Source organism: Hydra vulgaris, chromosome 05 (genome assembly GCF_038396675.1).
Source record: "Hydra vulgaris chromosome 05, alternate assembly HydraT2T_AEP".
Classification (NCBI taxonomy): Eukaryota; Metazoa; Cnidaria; class Hydrozoa; order Anthoathecata; family Hydridae; genus Hydra; species Hydra vulgaris.
In genome coordinates, this window is record NC_088924.1 from 19,430,943 (window position 1) to 19,444,187 (window position 13,245).

Below are 13,245 nucleotides of genomic sequence, written 5' to 3' on the forward strand. Positions count from 1 at the left end.
ATCTAACAAAATATTCGCAAGTATCATTTTGTTTGCAGGCAATAGGTTTTGTTTAATTTACAACTCCAACATTTTTTTATTATGTTTTTCTCTTAATTTATCCATCTAAAAAAAAAATCAATATTCAGAATTATAACATTTTTCACAATATATAAACGAACAACTCTCTCCATCAGAATATCTATATTCATCACACTCTTCACATTCGTTTAAATAATGTTTACAATTTTCAATTTCTACACATTTTTCTTTTACATGATTTAAAACATCTTCTTTACATTTTAATTTAAAAAAATCATAAAAATATTCAAAATTTAAATTCGAATAAACATGATAATGTATTTTAATATATTGAAAGAACATCAAAATCAATATATGAGGTATTCTTTTCATTTCTTCATTGAAAAATTCATCCCACTTGTAATTCAAATCATGCCATTTACAATGATTACATAAAATTTGTTTTGAAGTAATCGCATGCATTCGAATATCTTCCAAATTAGCTGGGTGAGCTTGATTGAATTGGTTTAATTTTTCCATAAAAAAATCCAAATCATTTTCTGTTAGTTGCATTTTTTATTATGTAATCTAAAAAAAATAAAGTAAAAATAAAGAAAATCATATTTTTATTTAATCCTCATATTGATAAAACAAATATTTTTTAAATTTACAATCATCACACATTTGTTCCAAAATACAATTACAACTAGCTAAATCACGTATTACGTATTTATGAATATGAAAAATTTTGTTTAATAAATCCGTCGATAAACCAAGCTTGTTAGAAGCTTTTACTATCGTATTGTAAAATTCTTTCACTGTATCCACAGAATAATTACAACACGAACAAAGAAAATTATAATCCTAATCGTAATCGTAATCTTGACATTGATATTCGGCCAAAAAATCAATCCTTTTCTTTTGATTTTCATAAATTTCCAAGAGTTGTTCTTTAGTTAAATCCATTTTTTTTGAAGCTTTTAATATAATATCATCTTGGTCCATTTTTTATAATGTAATTTAAAAAAAATAAAGGAAAATAAAGAAAAAATATAATTTAACGAATCCATCAATAAACCAAAAATTTTTTAAAATCACAAGCATGACACATTTGTTCAAAATCACAATTACATTTAGCTAAATCACGTATTTCGTATCTATGAATATAAAAAGTTTTGTTTAATAAATCTGTCGATAAACCAAGTTTGTTAGAAGATTTTACTATTGAAATGTAAAATTCTTCCACTGTATCCACACAATAACAACAACACAAACAAAGAAAATGATATTCGTCGTATTCCTCACATTGACATTCGGCCAAAAATTTAATCCTTTTCTATTGATTTCTATAAATTTCCAAGAGTTGTTCTTTAGTTGAATCTTTTTTTTGAAGCTGTATCCACACAATAACTACAACACAAACAAAGAAATAATGGGTCGTATTCATCGCATTGACATTCGGCCAAAAATTTAATCCTTTTTTTTGTTTTTCATGAATTTCAAAGCGTTGTTCTTTAGTTAAATCCATTTTTTTTGAAGCTTTCAATATAATGTCATCTCGTTCCATTTCTCGTTCCATTTTTTTTATTATGCAATCTAAAAAAATATAAAAAATTACAATACATTTTTTCAAAATTTCGGCCATTTATCTTAAAAAAAAGAGCGATGCAATCCAATATCATCCTTAATCTTTTGACAATTCAAACACATATTGTTCCTTGTACATGGACACGATGACGAGTCCAAAATTTCACTTCTAGTCCATGCTAAACCCTCTATTAGCCTATATTCTGGTATACCCAATTTATATGCTACCGACTTTGTATCCATTCTCGTTGTACTTATTTTTATTTTAGTTTCCATTTTTTTTTATGTAATCTAAAAAAAAATACAAAAAAAATGTATACAAAATTTTAAACAAAATTATAAAAAAATTTACATGTTTATTTGAAAAAAATGCATTTAATTTTTTGTTGCTTTAAAAAAAATACAAAAAATACAAAAAAAAAAATTTAATATAAAAAAATTCAATATAAATAATAAGATTATTCATTTATATATAAAAAATGTTTGTATATTCTATCATAGACAATTTTTTCTGTAGACAAAATTTCCAATCTTATTTCTTTACATTTCTTACACATATCGTTTTCATTGCAAGGACAAAAAGCTAAATAATCAAGTCTTTTCTTCATTATTTCTGTTAATTCCGTTATTTTTGAAGGCAACATTATATTGTTTTCCATTTTTTTATTATGAAATCTAAAAATATAATACATTTTTCAAAAATACAAAAACTTACAGTTTATTTTTTTATCATTTGATATTTCTTCACAAGATCATTGACAATTACAAATTTTTTGAGTTGTTCATATTTTTCTCCACAACTAACACAGGGTTCGCCTCTACATTTTCTACAAGATTCCATAGAAAACACAATTTTTTTTATTTCTCTAGTTTTATCAAATTCTACAACATAATCTATTAATTCGTCCAAATTAATATCGTCATCAAGATCAAGATCGATTGTTTCCATATATAAATCTGCCATTTTTATTATGTAATCTAAAAAAAATACAAAAAATATATATACAAAGTTTGAACAAAATTCAATATAAAAAATACAAAAAAATGTATACAAAGTTTAAACAAAATTCGATATAAAAAATAAAAAAAATGTATACAAAGTTTAAACAAAAATTCAATATAAACAAAATTCAATATAAAAAATTCAATATAAAAATATAATTATTCATCCATATATAAAAAATGTATACAAAATTTTAAACAAAATTACATGTTTATATTTGAAAAAAAAATGACTTTTTCATAGTCATTATTTTCAGAATGTAAAATTTCCAAACAAATCTTTCTACATTTTCTACACATATCGTCTCGATTACAAGTACACGAAGCTAAATTGTTAATTCCATCTTTATGGAATGAAAAAGTCTTTTTTAATAGCACTTCTGCTAATCCCACTTTTCGTGAAGCTAACATTATATTATTTTCCATTTTTTTAATTATGTAATCTAAAAAAAATACAAAAAAATGTATACAAAGTTTAAACAAAACACTATAAAGAATCTTTATATTTTGTTTCTGAACATTAATTTCCGATCTGATCTTTCGACATTTTGTGCACATATCATTCGGTTCGCAAGGACACGAAGCCAAATAGTTAATTCCGTCTTCATTATATGAAAAGTTCTTTTTCAAGAATACTTCAGCCAATCCTAATTTTTTTGAAGCCAACATTATATTAATTGACATTTTTTATTATGTAATCTAAAAAAAATACATTTTTTAAAAAATTCTACCAAAAAAAATTATATTCCAAAAATTCTTCTTATTTCAGCATTAATGTAACAATCATTTAAATTACAAAATACACAATTAGATTTATATTCACATTGAGCTATTTTACATAGAGCTTCATAAACAAAATCAGGTTTTTTACAAACAAGTAGGAGTATTGTTTCGGTAACTCCTATTTTTTTAGCTACTTTTTCACACATTTCAGAAGCTTGTTCACTCATGCGCCAATCTAAAAATAAAAATGCTTCAAAAACTTCTTTTTCTCTTTTAAAAATTTCTTTTTCTGAATATTTATCAACTCGTAGTTTTTCAGGTTTGATTTGTCGCACTTGTTTTACAAATTTGTCAAATTCTTCTTGAGTCATTTCTTCTTGAAACAATTCTTTAAGATGATAATCTTCCAAACAATCTTCCAAACAACCACTTTCATTCTTAAAAAAATCTTTAGCATTCAAATTAGTGAGTCTTGTAAAATCTGGAAGAACATTGCTGTAACGAAAAACATTGTTGTCAGGATCAATATCTTCAATAAGACCAAAGCTTCCATCTTTGTTTTTAACAATTTCAAATTCACTAACCACAACCATTTTTTTATTATGTAACCTAAAAAATACAAAAAATAATTACAAAAAATAATTATTCTAAAAAATACAATAAAAATTAATTGAATACAGTAAAAAATACAATAAAAATTAATTTGGATGGTCATTTAAATTTCTCAAACAATTTTCTTTGGTTTCATTCATCGCGTAAACAATTTTCTTTGCTTTGTTCATTACATAATCAATTTTAACTTTTTGAGAATTTGCACATAGTTTTATATAACGTGATGAGGTTTCAACAGGTGTCATCAAACTATTAGTTGGTCGTACTATTAAATTTGGCATTTTTAATTATGTAATCTAAAGAAAATACAATAAAAATTATAAAAAAATTACAAAAAAAAATAAAATAAAAATTAACTAAAAATTATTTTATTTATAAAAAATTTTCTTTGGATATTTATCGTGTAAACAAATTTCCAAGTATTGACATAATGTTGGTGCAGCTGAACTATTTATTGTTTGTAGTATTAATTTACCATTTTTTTATTATGTAATCTAAAGAAAAAAAAATTTAATCAAAAAAGGTACTCAAATATTCCATTGTTTTTAAAAATGAACGTTGTAATTCTTCTAAAATACGTATTGTTTTTTCAGTCTTATTGTCAAAAGAAAACTGATTCATTATGTCTTTGTGAAATTCAGGGACATTTTTTTCAATATACTCAAACATAGCCACATCTCTTTCTTTTTGTTTTTCTTTATCTTCTTCAACTTCTGTTTTAAGCCATTCAATATTTTTTTGATTTGTCGTAAATAATTTGTACATGGCTTTTTATACAGTTGCAAAGTTCTTAATCTGTTTATAAAACCATCTTTTTCAGCATCTTTTCGTATTAATTTGTTCAATTCATCTACTGCTTCATTTAAAATGTTGTCGTGAAAATTTTTAACAAAATCTTTAAAATCTTCACCATATTTAACAAAACATTTTACTATTTTATATTCGACAGCAATATCTGCATTAAGTTTATCCAACTTTCTGTATTTATGAGAGATATATTTTCCACATTTATAATCTCGAAAGAAATCCATATTTTTATTAGTTTACCTAAAAAAATACAAAGTTTTTAAAGTACAGAAAAATTTAAAAAAAATAGATTACTCGATAAAAATATTTACAAGAGTAATCATAAAACAATTTTTAATTGTTTTTTTTAACATTAATCTTTCTTCGTGCTTTGAAATATAATGAAAATTTTTCATGTCCACGTTTAATTTCATATAAGAGAACATGGCTTCATCTCTTCTTGCAAATTCTTCCTTTTCTTTTGTGACAATAAATTCGTCTTCTTCAATTGCAGCATTGCAAATGACAATCATAAAATTGACCAACTCTATTAAAAAATGACGTATATTGAGATTTTGATTTGCTCGTTATTTTTATTTATAATTTCTGTTATTTTTTCAAGTTCCCCCACTATTCCATTTTGATGATCATCATTGGTTAAAAATTCTTTAACGATAACAAAATGAAAGTAAAAAACAGGTGATAATTCTTCCAAAAACTTCCACAATTTATGTTCAGAATGATGTAGTTTGTAATGTTTGGTAATCCATTCGACGCAATCATCAGACCATTTTTCATTATCCATGTTTTTCTTATTAGTTAATCTAAAAAAAATTATACAGTTAAATGATTAAATTGATATACTAAACTTTGATTACATTCAATATGTTTATTAATAAAAGTTATTAATTCTAAAAAAGTCTTTTCGATAAATTTTACATCTGTTAAATAATTTCCCACACTCTATCCTCATCTATTATATCAATTGATGTTATCATGTTTTTTACAAATTGACATTGTTGATAAATATTTTCAAAAACAATCAAATATAAATTTAATGAAATAGTTTGACGAATAGTTCCAAATGTTTGATAAAATTTCATTTTCATTCCAATCATATTATCAAGTGCTTCACTAAATAAAATAGCTTGACAGTCTTCTAGAAACGTTAATATGATTTCTAAACGAGTATGTTGTTCAGAATCTAATTTTCTAATGTCATCCCAAGCGCTCCAAAGAACGTATTCTTTATCTTCTCTCATTTTTTTAATTAGTTATCTAAAAAAATTGTAAAAAATTATACAGATAAATGTTTAAAATGATATTGTAAATCGTGATTACATTCAATATATTTATAACTAAAAGTTAATAATTCTGAAAAAATTTCTACAATGGTTTTTAAACTCGATATATAATTATAAATACAGCTATTCTTTTCCATTTCATTCATACCCTCAATTACAATATCTTCTATATTTTCCATAAGTAATTTTTCTCTATCACCACAATCAAGTTTAATTTTAGAAAAAATATCCAAATAGCAATCTAGTTTATTTTAAGACATGACTTGAATCGATTGCATAAAAGAACTTTTCATATCATTAATATCTTTCATTACATGAGTAAATGAATCCATTTGACGGTTGCCAACAAAACCTATTATGTTTGATAAACGTCCATATTGTTCTTCATCATGTTGTAAAATAGTATCCCAAGCAAAGATTGTAGGCCAATCTATTTTTTTATTAGTTTTTCTAAAAACAAAATTACAAAATATAACAAAAATATTTTACAAAAAAATTATTTTCCAGTGGAACCAAAACCACCCTTTCTTTCTACATCTTTAATCATTGACATTTTTACTCCACGACAACAACACCCATCGAACTCTATTATGTTTTTGTCAGCTTTAAACATTTTTACAAATCCCATTTGAGCAATAGCATCTCCACGTTTAATCACATAATTTTCTTCAGAATGATTCATCAATAAGACTTTAATTTCCTTTTTATAATCGGCGTCTATTATTCCTGGAGCATTCAACACTACCACACCATATTTGTAAGCTATACCTGATTTTGAATATACCTGTCCTGCTAAATTTGAATCCATTTCATTTATATACACTCCAGTACTTATTAAAACACGTTGATGTGGTTGAAGTATAACATCCTTTGAGCTTCTCAAATCAAAACAAGCACTCCCTTTTGTTTCATAAAAAGACCATTCATGAATATCTGTAATTTCAAGTGATTTAAACTCTTTATTATCCATTTATCTATCTCGCTGTCTTGTTCAGAAGATGATTTGAACAAGTTTTTTTTCACTCTTTTTATATAAAATAGTAGTCATAACAACATTATCTCTATCATTAAAACAAAATTAAAAGTATAAAGTACAAAGTTTAAAGTACATCGCACCACATTGAACTTTAGACTCTTGATTAAGGATTAACATTTTTTTAAAAACTTGTTCAGTACTTGTTTTTTTTAATCTCTCTTTTTAACTGAAACAGTATAAAAAGAGTTTATTTTCATTTAAAAGTTCATTCACAACACAACGAACAACAAAAAATGGCAGAGTTTGAAACTGTTTAGTGCTATGATAATACCTATGTTAAATTTGCAGATTTAGCAGCTGCTACTTTGTGGCTAATTGAATTTAAAGAAGAAAAAAATGTGAAAGAAAAACAATATTCTACTGTCCCTCTTAAACCGTTGGCACAATTTAATTATTTCAAAAAAGAATTGATTTACAAACCAAAAAATGAAGGGTGTGAAATCTTGTTACCATGGAGATATAGAGAAATGTGTGATCTCAACAAAACAAATTATTTGTTTAGATCAGAGCTGAAATTAAATAAAGATGACAACACGTTTAAATTGCCCAAAGGAGAAGTAACTAATAATGTGGTTTTTATATTTAATCATAACAAAATGACCAAAAAAGTATTGCAAACTTTATTGGCGAGTATGCAAGAAGCTCAAAACAAATCCTATATGACAGTGGCTTACCCTAAAACTCGCATAATAAAAACCGTTGAGTTTAACGATTTTGATATACGATTAGCAAAAGAAGAAGACGAAATTCATGCTACAGAATACGCAAGACAGATGGCTATAGAACCGTTTTTTCACAATTCGTTAATTAAAAATGGTGTTTCACGAAATTTGAATCAAAATTTAAAAAGAGCTTGTGTCGAGCTTGCTGAAATCGAAACAAAAAAAACTAATGTCGAACCAGAATTACCAGAAGTAGCAGAAGAAGACGAAGAATAATTTTTTTTTTTTTTAAGAAAATTTTTTGTTATTTTTGATTTAAAAAACTTGTTTTAATATTAAAAAACTTGTTTTTTCTAATCTCTATTTCCTATATAAAGGGTGAAAAAAAAATAAATACTAGTTCATTTGTGAAAGAGAAAATGACTAGCAAACAACTCAACGAAAGTCTCATCAAAGCTGTTCAACTTTTTTATCCAGATAATGAATTACATCCTATGTTGTTTGAAATTCACCATTTAAATAACACGTATGAAGAATGGTAAGACATTATCTTTACGTATTTAAAAAATTTTAACTTGGAATTAAACTTGGAAGAAGAAAAATACAAGGATCTGTATTATATCTTTATAGCTAAAGACTATGAAAATAGACTTCATTTGTTTGAAAAACCTTCACGTCGTTATATGAATTTTGCAGAACAATCGCCATCACGGAGAACGAGCATGCTAGAAGTATGTCGCATGATAAACAATGATTTTTTAAATGTAACCAAAACAACAGTAGAAAAACAACACGAAGAATTAAAAAAACAACTAGAAGACTTTGTTAAAGTGTATAAACCTTATTACAAATCAAAAAACATGGAAAAGCAAACTTCGTGGAAAAGCAAAATTAAACCAACTTTAAAGTATTATTTTTTGTTTCCTTATCTATCTAACAAATGGGAGTATGATAACTTAAAGAAAAATTGTAAACTATTAAATTACGTTTATCCAGCTTGCATGGACCAACCGCCTTGCTTTTCGTTTGACGATAAAGTTTTTCATAATGGTTATTACACCCTATACACACCAGTTCCTTTTTATGAATATTTTATACAAAAAAAAGTGCATCAAGAAGGAGATAAAGTGTACATTTACAAAGCCTTTGAACGTTGCAATTTTCACGAAAAAAGTTTAATAGAAATATTTCCCACAGCTCAATGGTTTTTTTTCTTTAAAAGAAATTTTAACATTTCAAAGATTTTATTCAGAAAAGAGGACGAAGTTTATAATTATGAAAACGACAAAATAGTATCGAAACAACCTTTTCATACAAACATTCATTATACCAAATATTATGTGACTGCGAAAGAAGGATTATAAACAAGACAATTTTTTTTTTATTTTTTTTTTCCATTTCAAAAAGTTGATATACAAGTTTATTAATACGAAATATATTGTCAAAATATTCACAAGTCTCTTTTTTAATATGTAAATACATTTAATAGTATCTTTTATAAATTTAATAAAACTAAAGAATTCACGATCGTAAAACTCTGTGTATTGTTGAACGTCACCATTTTTTGTAAATCCGTATACAAAATCTTCCAAATACAATGAAAACATCAATGTTTCATATCTAGGACAGTGATGTAAACAGTTTCTTTTATCTTTAACATTTAAAAAATGTTCCAAGCATTCATCTTCGTTGTTGACATAATGAGGCAAGAGAGAAATTTTTGGAAAGAACAACTGATTTAAATCGTACGAGACTATTTTAACTTCATTTATCGCGTTTAATACATCTTTTTCCATACAACCACCTTTATAAAATACAAAGTTTTGTTTGTATTTTGAAAATTTTTCTTTTAAATAATTGATTACAGATGCACAAAATTTAATTTCGCTTGTATATTTAAAGCTAGGATAATATTCTAAACCGTGTATACTAATTCGACAATAAAAAAATACTTTCCTGTATTTTTCATCTAATTTGTTAAAATTAACAAACGGAATAACTTGAGTGTGAAAAATTTTTTTATCACTGATTGATCGCAAACATAATTCTCTGACACAATTTTTTTCCCATTGATGATGATCAGTGTTGGTAATAAATTCCAAATCTAACAACCACAACTAGAAAAAAAAATGCTTTTTTATTAAAAAAAGAAGCGTATTCTTTTAAAAAAATGAATAAAAAAGTATAAAAAATCAAATTTTTTTAAAAATATTTTTTTATATTTTTCAATTAAAAAATGAATCGCGTTGATAGCATCATTAAAAAAATTCACAACAATTGCGCAGTGTGCGCGCTTGATGAAGTATCTAAAAGATATAAACATTACGAACACAAGTCTGAAAATTCTTCACCTTCATCTGATTACGTAGAAGAAGAACATTTTACAGATTAAAATTCATTTGAATTTTTACAAAATGTACTCAAATCTAAAAGGATAACATTAAATTCTTACAGTATTGAAAAATGTTTTAAAAACAGCGAATTTAATAATTTACTCGAAAATCCTCAACTTTGTTCTATTCATCTCAACTACTTTGATGATTTGAAAGAAACATATGGTGAACATTATGTAATAGAACTCTATAAAACCAAGCTCACTCTTTTGCTGCTAGAAAGAAAAATCAAACCACCTATGGTTCTAACAGAAGGTGATCAAACTGACGGTATGGTGGATACCTTTACTTCAAAAGTAATACCGACCGTCTCTTCTTTGATAGAAAAACTAGATGGCGCTTTAAAAAAGAAGTCTGTTAAAAGAAACATTTAAGGAATTATAAAGGAAGTAGGTGGTGATAAAAAAACTTTATTTGTTTATATATTACACGCTGTTGTAACACTATTTATTGCGAGTTTTTTTAATTTAGAAAAAGAAGAATAAAAAAAAATGGCTACTGATGATTCTTTGTCTCGTTTTTTTAAAAATTCAGAATTTAAAAATTATTTTATAGGAATATATGCTTTTGACGAACTAAGTCAAACAAAAACACATATTCATATTATTCAACAAATGAAAAAAAATGGATCCTTTATCATTTACAACAATGAAACTACAAAAGAAGCAGGTCAACATTGGAGAGTGTTGATGAAAATAGACAAGGGTCATTTTTTTTGTTTTGATAGTTTAGGTGAAGAAAGTGTATTGCAACAAATTCCAAAACATTTAAGATTTAATAAACATTTGTTTGAAGCAGTAGAAGAAGTCAATAGCAATATACAAATCAACACGATTAACATTAACTACAACGTAATTGAAATTGATTCTTATATACGACAATCCAATCATTTTCCTACAGAATGGACAGCAGAAAATCGTGAATTTTATTGGTTTACCAAATTTATTTTAAAACATAGCGAAATCACTGGCAATCAAAATGTATTTTTTTCATACAATAAATTTCCTTTTCAATGGAATGATAATAGTTTATGTGGAGCATTTGCCGCCTATTTTGTAGCTCTAGTCTTTTGCAGCGAAAATGTATTATATACAGATCAAATATATTTACCTTCGTTGTGCAGACTGGTAAACCATTATTTTTATAAAGTAACAACGCTTTATGTCTCTTCACTAGTTCAGATAAATCTTTATTCATTTTTTCAGTTTATTAAACACGAACTCTTTCCATACCTTGATAACCATGCTAAACAACTGTTTGAAAAAGACATGCAGTTGTATTTTTATATGATAAAACAGGAAAATCTGGAACGCGATCTATTGTCTATGAAAACAAAACAAATTCCTTTACATTATGATATTTATGAAAAACAATTATTGGCTCAAAATGCTCTTAAAAGATTTTTAAAAGATGCAGGATTCCTAAAAACAAATTATGAAGCTACGTGGGATAAGTTATCCCTATTGGATATTTAAGCCATTCCATCTGTGATGAACGAGGAAAATATTTATTACATGATGCAAAATGAAATGGATAGAATTTATGCAAACAATTATACGCGATTAAAGACTGCCAATCAATTTTTAGACGTACCTATTGATGATGTCATGACTAAAAAAGAAATAAAAAGGCAAATTGCTCTGAATTTAATATAAACAGAATCATGAAGAGAACAGCACACACATTACTAGAAGAAATTGTCGAAGAAAAATGTGCTACCTGTAATGGATATAGCGAACTCTATTTCCTCGTGTTAAGAAAAAAAAATCACGCTTTGTTAAAAAATTGCATGATTCACTTATTAAATAAAGAAGTATGGAACTTTTTTTCACTTATTTCAAAATGATGTTTTTCTTCGTCTTCATATATAAACACAATATGATATTTATTATTTGAATAAGTTACTTTAATAATTTGACCCTGTTTTAAACAATGCGACAAAGAAAAATCACCCTTTGCTTTACTATTAGCTTTAAATAGTAAAATATAAAAATCTTCTAATTGCGGAAACGGATAACAATCTGCTGCGTAAGTTTCAAAAGTCATTTTTTATGTCTGCTTCTTCGAGTTGCCAAACGTTATATGTCTCTTTAATAACATCAACAAAGTCATCATATGTCATTTCAAATGTGGAACAAATGTGGTTGTTTTCACCATAAATAAAATCAATATGGGCTTTATTATTATCACGAGTTACTTTGATTTGTTTACTTCCATCCAGACGAAAAAATAATTTAAAATTGCCCTGGACTTGTTTTAAACTATCATCCGTTGTAAAGGAATAAGTTTCTAAATTATTAAACGATTTATAAAATTCGTTTAAACAAGTTTTAAACTCCATTTTTTTTTGGGAAAAATCAATATCATCTGCAGACATTTTTTGACTTTTTTTTTGTCTTTAACTTTTTTGACTTGTATTTTTTTTTATATCTTTTTTTTACAAGATAAAAAACATAGTGTCACCCTGACACAACCTTACTTATTCTGTCTTTACTTTGTCTTAGTAGGCCTACTTACTTATGTTTTTTCTTACAGTTTTTTATTTTTTATACGGGCGTATTTTTTTCTTACTTACTTACTTAACTTACTTAATCCTGCCTTAGTCCTTAGCCTGCTTACTCACACACTCGTGCGCTCACTCGTTCTCACACGCTCCACATACACTACCAAGTCAACTTTCGTCAACTTGATATTTTAACATTGAACTAACTAGACATACATTACCAAGTCAACTTTCGCCAACTTGATATTTTTAACATAGAACTATCTAGACATACATTACCAAGTCAACTTTCGCCAACTTGATATTTTAACATTGAACTAACTAGACATACGCTACCAAGTTTTATCAACTTGATAAGTTAACATAGAAATGATATGACATGAGCGAGATTTGAACCCACGGCGGGCAAATGTTATGGCGTTTGAAACATAGTGCGGAATACGAATGCACTATGCTACGTCGACGTGATGGTTCATGGAGTTTTGAATTCATTTAAAATGTTATTTTAACACTTTACGCAGAGTTTTTTTTCTTCGCAGTGTTTTTAAAAAGTTGTTTACTCCGTATTTTAATCTCTTTAATCTTGTTCATAAAAGCGGTATTAAAAGTTTCTAAATTTAACTAGCATGACACAGCA